Source organism: Rhinopithecus roxellana, chromosome 7 (genome assembly GCF_007565055.1).
Source record: "Rhinopithecus roxellana isolate Shanxi Qingling chromosome 7, ASM756505v1, whole genome shotgun sequence".
Classification (NCBI taxonomy): Eukaryota; Metazoa; Chordata; class Mammalia; order Primates; family Cercopithecidae; genus Rhinopithecus; species Rhinopithecus roxellana.
Genome location: NC_044555.1, coordinates 21,854,365 through 21,862,488, shown reverse-complemented (window position 1 = coordinate 21,862,488; position 8,124 = coordinate 21,854,365).

Sequence of the window (8,124 nt, the reverse complement as noted above, 5' to 3'; positions counted from 1 at the left end):
TGATTACTTAATGAAATGGAATTTTCTCAGTATTGAAAGAGCTAAGCAATTTTTTATACATACGTTACTTTCTATACTTGCCTTTGAAATCTTTTATTATCATTTTGGTTTAAATAGATAACTGAGTATTATCTCATATAATCAGGTTTTTTTATGTCATGTGATCAAATATGATCTCATATAATCAGGTGTTCAAACCTTTTGACATTTTTTTACAAACTTCCCCAAATCAAATTCTAAATGAAATCCTTTTTTGCCTCAAACTGACTGAGATTTCCCAGAGGGCCCCTGTAAAATCTCGAAGGACTTGTTCTATCACCTTGTAAAAGAGAAATGCTAAACTAATTAGATTTATTTAATATGTTAAATTATATGGGAATCATTGTGAAATATGAACTGATGCTTAACCTTCTTTAGGTTATATTGGTAAATATCTATGTTATTAATGTAAGTGTTTCAGGCCGGGCATGGTGGCCTGTAATTCCAACACTTTGGGAGGCCCAGACAAGAGGATCACTTGAGGCCAGGAGTTTGACCAGCCTGGGCAACACAGTAAGACCTACGCCTCTATGAAAAATCAAAACATACACGTGTACAAGTGTTTCAGAAATTGTATAATGTTCCTAAAAATTTGTCAATGTCTTTACCATCTATATCTTTCAGTATGATATTAGCCATAATTCCAGATATTATGTTAAAATATCCTATGTCACAGAAATAACCAAATTTCATCATCAATTGCATTATAATGAGTTAGATCTTTAGCCATGGCTGTTTTAAGTATTTTGTCATTCACAGACAATTATTATTTTGGTTTTTCTCTGATAGATTTTACAATTACCTGTAAGCAAAAAACAAAAGTGCTCCATCTTCAAAAGGATTCAAACAGAAGACTATGATAAGTATTCCAAAGTATGGATTTCTGGTAACTTTAAGATCATTCCACTGAACTTGGCCAGGCACTACCGCTCACACCTGTTATCCCAGCACTTTGGAAGGCCGAGGAGGGCAGATCACTTGAGGCCACGAGTTTGAGACCAGCCTGGCCACATGGTGAAACCCTGTTTCTACTAAAACTAAAAATTATCCGGGCATGGTGGCAGGCGCCTGTAATCCCAGTTGCTCCAGAGGCTAAGGTAAGAGAATCGCTTGAACCCAGGAGGTGGAGGTTGCAGTGAGCAGAGAATGCACCGCTCCACTCTAGCATGAGCGACAGAGCAAGACTCCAAAAAAATCTGAGTAAAAATTCCAGAACTCCGGTTTAAAAAAAATTCTTGTGATTTTATAAAGCTGCTAACCCAAGATCAAGTGGGACAAAAATTAATTACATGGCCCTGAATAAACTGATGAAGATGATTATAATTTTTATGACTTTCATTTTGAAACATTGTAGGTTCTTTAGTGTTTTATTTTCCAGATTTAAGAAAACCCTTTTTCTCTTTTCTCTTAAACTATTTATAACTTACAACAATTTGATAGATTATATCTTTGTAAGTGAAAAGAAAAAATTTATTTTTCTCCCTGTCTCATCCTTCCAGAATTCAGAAACTCTTATTAAATATTATTTTCATGGTACTATAGTTATTTGCATATGTTCAATAAGGATCTGTTCTGTAATAGGATACATGATAATATAGTCATTTGCATAAGTTCAATAAGAATCTGTTCTTAAAACAGGACAAAATTAGAAACACTGGTTATATTACCAAGGATTTGAATGGAATGTCATATTTAAGAATAAGGAACATAGAATCAGATAAGACCAGACAGATATAAGGCACTAAGGTTGACTTTATGGAGCCAATGTTTACAAAGCCCTCTTGGAACACCAGCTTGGTACCTGACTTACAGGATCCCTCTTCTTACAGATGAATAAGGAAGGCCACTTACTGACAGGTCCAAGAATCTTAAAATATATTGGAAAACTTGCCAATATATTGACAAGTATATTAGTGGCTCATGTGTGTAATCCCAGCACTTTGGGAGGCTGAGGCAGGTAGATCACCTGAGGTCAGGAGTTTGAGACCAGCCTGGCCAACATGGTGAAACCCCATCTCTACTAAAAATACAAAATTAACCGGGCATGGTGGCACATGCCTGTAATCCCAGCTACTCAGGAGGTTGAGGCAGGAGGATTGCTTGAACCCGGGAGGCAGAGGTTGCAGTGAGCTAAGATCGTGCCATTGCACTCCAGCCTAGGCAACAAGAGTGAAACTATGTCTCCAAATATATATATATATATATATTTGGTGCCTCACACCTGTAATCCCAGCACTTTGGGAAGCCAAGTCGGGCAGATCGTTTGAGCTCAGGAATTCAAGACCAGCCTGGGCAACATGGCAAAACCCATCTCTACCAAAAATACAAAAATAAGCTGGGCATGGTGGAGGTGAGAGAATCACTTGAGCCCAGGAGGCAGAGGTTGCAGTGAGCCAAGATTGCACCACTGCCCTCCAGCCTGGGTGATAGAGTGAGACCTTATCTCAATCAATTAACCAATCAATGAAAGACTACTCTGAGATTCCTTATAAAAGATCCAGCAAAGCAGACTTAAAGGAGCCTATACGGTCAGTCACTATTCTTGCTGCACTTATGCACTTATCAGGCCAAGTTTAATGAGACAAGACTTACTTTGTAAGCAAATTAGTCCTCCTTTGATGATCTTTGATAGAAATGAGAGTGATTATAGAGAGAAAAATTCTATTTCTGTGAGAAACTATAGCACACCCTTGTGGGTTGTCAAATTCTAGCCATGTTCACTATCTTTGAACATTTTGCTTTGTTTTGTCTTTTTACCTCTTTGTAAACTGGATCCTGCTGTTCTATGCTTTTTGTCAGTAAATAACATTTCTAATTATTCTCTCACCCCTCTGACTTGATGCCACTGAAAACTAAGACCTGACTGCCCAGGTCCTTATTGGGACTATGTAAAAAGCCCTGCAAGCTGAAGCTGGATCCGTTCATGCTCTGCTCTGAGAAAAAACCATGACTGTGACACTGAAAATCAGAAAAATCAGTGGATTGCCACTGCCTATTCCCACTCTTTCATCTAAAGATGCTTCCGGTCCAATACCTAAAAGCCTTGAATGACTGCCCTCTGGACTAAAAATCTGGGTGTAAAGTTTTTTTAACCATCAACCTTTGTTTTTCTTTTGTTTCCATAAGCATGACACTTCATAAATGTCTATTTTTAGGCAGTTGGGGGACATAAAGAGCTTTTCCTGCATCTGCTGGTTATCAGTGGTCTTTAGCACAAAATAATCTGCCAAAGAGGCATATTTTGGAGTGGTATATTCTGGTACCCTTCAAAACTTTAATAACTGTGCAGGGGGAAATCCCACAAGAGAGATTTCTCATGTTCTAGCAGTACTCACCCTCCAGTTTCTCTCCCACTTGTAACAGTATTTTCATTTCAGAGGCCAACTCTATTTGACTTTATTGGGCATTCAGATTAAAATCTGGTGGAAGATGAAGCTGTTTGAAAGAGAAGCAGAATCCTCGGATGGCTTAGCCAGAAATCATGAGGGCTCAGGCCAGAAACTCCTGCAAATATCAGGGTGCTGAGGCTTCCTGCTTTTGTTGCTGATGTTGGAAGATAAAACACGGGAACTGAAGGCTGTTAGCTTTAAGATTGCCCTAGGCTAGATATCTCACTCAACAAATGAGGAAACTGAGGCACATATGATGTATAAAACTTGCTCAATGTCACATAACCAGTTCTGTGGCCAAACTGAGGCTCCAGACCTATTTTCTTTCTTTCTTTCCTTCCTTCCTTCCTTCTTTCTTTCTTCTTTTCTTTTTTTTTTTTTTTTTTTTTCGAAACAGAGTCTCACTATGTCACCCAGGCCAGAGTGCAGTGGTGCAATATCAGCTCACTGCAACCTCCTTCTCCAAGACTCAAGCAATTCTCATCCCTCAACCTTCCAAGTAGCTGGGATTACAGGCACATGCCTGGGTGCCAGTTAATTTTTGTATTTTTAGTAGAGATGGGGTTTCACCATGTTGGCCAGGCTGGTCTCGAAGTCCTAGCCTCAGGTGATCCACCCACCTTGGCCTCCCAAAGTGCTGGGATTACAGGCGTGAGCCACCATGCCCAGCCCCAAGAACTATTTTCAAACAACTTTAAGGATTCTTTAAATCCTGTGCTCTTACAGCCCATGTCCCCAAAGAAGATGCAGGTGAGTGCCTGAAAGAAATTTGACATCTTCAAACACAAAGAAGCAATCATGCAGCCTCATATGAAGTGTCAGGCGTCTGAGACCAAGCCAAGCCATTGCATCCCCTGTGACTTGCACGTATATATGCCCAGATGGCCTGAAGTAACGGAAGAATCACAGAAGAAGGGAAAATGTCCTGTCCCTGCCTTAAATGATGACATTCCACCACAAAAGAAGTGAAAATGGCCGGTCCTTGCCTTAAGTGATGACATTACCTTGTGAAATTCCTTTTCCTGGCTCATCCTGGCTCAAAAACCTCCCCCACTGAGCACCTTGTGACCCCCCACTCCTGCTGCCAGAGAACAACCCCCCTTTGACTGTAATTTTCCTTTACCTACCCAAATCCTATAAAACGGCCCCATCCCTATCTCCCTTTGCTGACTCTCTTTTCAGACTCAGCCCGCCTGCACCCAGGTGAAATAAACAGCCTTGTTGCTCCCACAAAGCCTGTTTGGTGGTCTCTTCACACAGACATGAGTGACATTTTGGTGCCGTGACTCGGATCGGGGGAGCTCCCTTGGGAGATCAATCCCCTGTCCTCCTGCTCTTTGCTCCATCAGAAAGATCCACCTATGACCTCGGGTCCTCAGACTGATCAGCCCAAGGAACATCTCACCAATTTTAAATCTGGTAAGCAGCCTCTTTTTACTCTCTTCTCCAACCTCTCTCACTATCCCTCAACCTCTTTCTCCTTTCAATCTTGACGCCACACTTCAATCTTTCCCTTCTCTTAATTTCAGTTTCTTTCCTTTTCTGGTAGAGACAAAGGAGACACATTTTATCTGTGGACCCAAAACTCCGGCGCTGGTCACGGACTCAGGAAGACAGTCTACCCTTGGTGTTTAATCACGCGGGGACGGCTGCCTGATTATTCACCCACATTTCAGAGGTGTTTGACCATGCAGGGACACCTGCCTTGGTCCTTCACCCTTAGCAGCAAGTACCGCTTTTCTGGGGAGGGTGAAGAACCCCCAACCCCTTCTCTCCCTGTCTCTACCCCTTCTCTGCTTTTCTGGGGCGCAAGAACCTCCCCACCCCTTCTCCGATTTTCTGGAGGGCAAGAACACCCCGACCCCTTATCTCCACACCCAGACCCCTTATCTCTGTGCCCTAACCCCTTATCTCCACGCCCCAACCCCTTATCTCCACATCCTGATCCCTTTCCCGCTTTTCTGAAGGGCAAGAACCCCCCAACCCCTTCTCACCATGTCTCTACTCTTTCTTTTCTCTGGGCTTGCCTCCTTCACTATGGGCAACCTTCCACCCTCCATTCCTCCTTCTTCTCCCTTAGCCTGTGTTCTCAAGAATTTAAAACCTCTTCAACTCACATCTGACCTAAAACCTAAACGCCTTATTTTCTTCTACAATGCCACTTGACCCCAACACAAACTCGACAGTAGTTCCAAATAGCCAGAAAACAGCACTTTCGATTTTTCCATCCTACAAGATCTAAATAAGTCTTGCCATAAAATGGACAAACGGTCTGAGGTGCCTGACCTCCAGGCATTCTTTTACACATCGATCCCTCCCTAGTCTCTGTTCTCAGTGCAACTCGTCCAAAATCTTCCTTCTTTCCTTCCCACCTGTCCCCTCAGTCCCAACCCCAAGCATCGCTGAGTCTTTCTAATCTTCCTTTTCTACAGACCCATCTGACCTCTCCCCTCCTCGCCAGGCCGAGCTAGGCCCCAATTTTTCCTCAGCCTCCGCTCCCCCACCCTATAATCCTTTTATCACCTCCCCTCCTCACTCCCAGTCTGGCTTACAGTTTCATTCTGTGACTAACCCAACCTGCCCAGCAATTTCCTCTTAAAAAGGTGACTAGAGCTAAAGGCTTAGTCAAGGTTAATTCTCCTTTTTCTTTATCCAACCTCTCCCAAATCAGTTAGCGTTTAGGCTCTTTTTCATCAAATATGAAAAACCCAGCCCAGTTCATGGCTCGTTTGGCAGCAACCCTGAGATGCTTTACAACCATAGACCCTAAAAGGTCAAAAGGCTGTCTTATTCTCAATATACATTTTATTACCCAATCTGCTCCCAACATTAAATAAAACTCCAAAAATTAAATTCTGGCCCTCACACCCCACAACAGGACTTAATTAACTTCACCTTCAAGGTGTATAATAATAGAATAGAGGCAGCCAAGTAACAACATATTTCTCAGTGGCAATTCCTTGCCTCCACTGTGAGAGAAACCCCAGCCACATCTCCAGCACACAAGAACTCCAAAGGCCTGAACCGCAGCTGCCAGGGGTTCCTCCAGAACCTCCTCCCCCAGGAGCTTGCTCCAAGTGCTGAAAGTCTGGCCACTGGGCCAAGGAATGTCCGCAGCCCAGGATTCCTCCTAGACCGTGTCCCATCTTTGCGGTACCCCACTGAAAATCACATTGTTCAACTCACCTGGCAGCCGCTTCCAGAGCCCCTGGAACTCTGGCCCAAGGCTCTGACTGACTCCTTCCCAAATCTTCTCGGCTTAGCAGCTGAAGACTGACACTGCCCGATCACTTCGGAAGCCTACAGGATGATCACAGATGCTCTGGGTAACTCTCACAGTGGAGGGTAAGTCCGTCCCCTTCTTAATCAATACGGAGGCTACCCACTCCACATTACCTTCTTTTCAAAGGCCTGTTTCCCTTGCCTCCATAATCGTTGTGGGTATTGACGGCCAGGCTTCTAAACCTCTTAAAACTCCCCAACTCTGGTGCCAACTTAGACAATACTCTTATATGCACTCCTTTTTAGTTATCCCCACCTGCCCAGTTCCCTTATTAGGTCAAGACATTTTAACTAAATTATCTGCTTCCCTGACTATTCCTAGGCTACAGCCACACCTCACTGCCGCCTTTTCCCCCAGTTCAAAGCCTCCTTCACATCCTCCCCTTGTATCTCCCCACCTTAAACCACAAGTATAGGACGCCTCTACTCCCTCCTTGGAGACCGGTCATGCACCCCTTACCATCCTATTAAAACCTAATCACTCTTACCCTGCTCAACGCCAATATCCCATCCCACAGCACGCTTTAAAAGGGTTAAAGCCTGTTATCCCTCTCCTGTTAGAGCATGGCCTTTTAAAGCCTATAAAGTCTCTTTACAATTCCCCCATTTTACCTGTCCAAAAACCAGACAAGTCTTACGATTAGTTCAGGATCTGCACCTTATCAACCAAATTGTTTTGCCTATCCACCCCCTGGTGCCAAGCCCACATACTCTCTTAATGCTCAATACCTCCCTCTACAACCCATTATTCTGTTCTGGATCTCAAACATGCTTTGTTTACTATTCCTTTGCACCCTTCATCCCAACCTCTCTTTGCTTTCACTTGGACTGACCCTGACACCCATCAGGCTCAGCAAATTACCTGGGCTGTACTGCCACAAGGCTTCACAAACAGCCCCCATTACTTCAGTCAAGCCCAAATGTCTTCCTCATCTGTTACCTATCTCGGCATAATTCTCATAAAAACACACGTGCCCTCCCTGCTGATAGTGTCCAGCTAATCTCCCAAACCCCAGTCCCTTCTACAAAACAACAACTCCTTTCCTTCCTAGGCATAGTTAGTGCGGTCAGAATTCTTACACAAGAGCCAGGACCGCGTCCTGTAGTCTTTCTGTCCAAACAACTTGACCTTACTGTTTTAGCCTAGCCCTTATGTCTGCATGCAGCGGCTGCCACTGCTTTAATACTGTTAGAGGCCCTAAAAATCACAAACTTTGCTCAACTCACTCTCTACAGTTCTCATAACTTCCAAAATCTATTTTCTTCCCCCCACCATCGCTCAAGACAACACTTATGCTGATAAGGTAGCTTAAAAAAGCAGCCATCAAAAGGCATCAGATCCCATCGCTCAGGACAATGCTTATGCTGATAAGTTAGCTAAAAAAGCAGCTAGTGTTCCAACTTCTATCCCTCA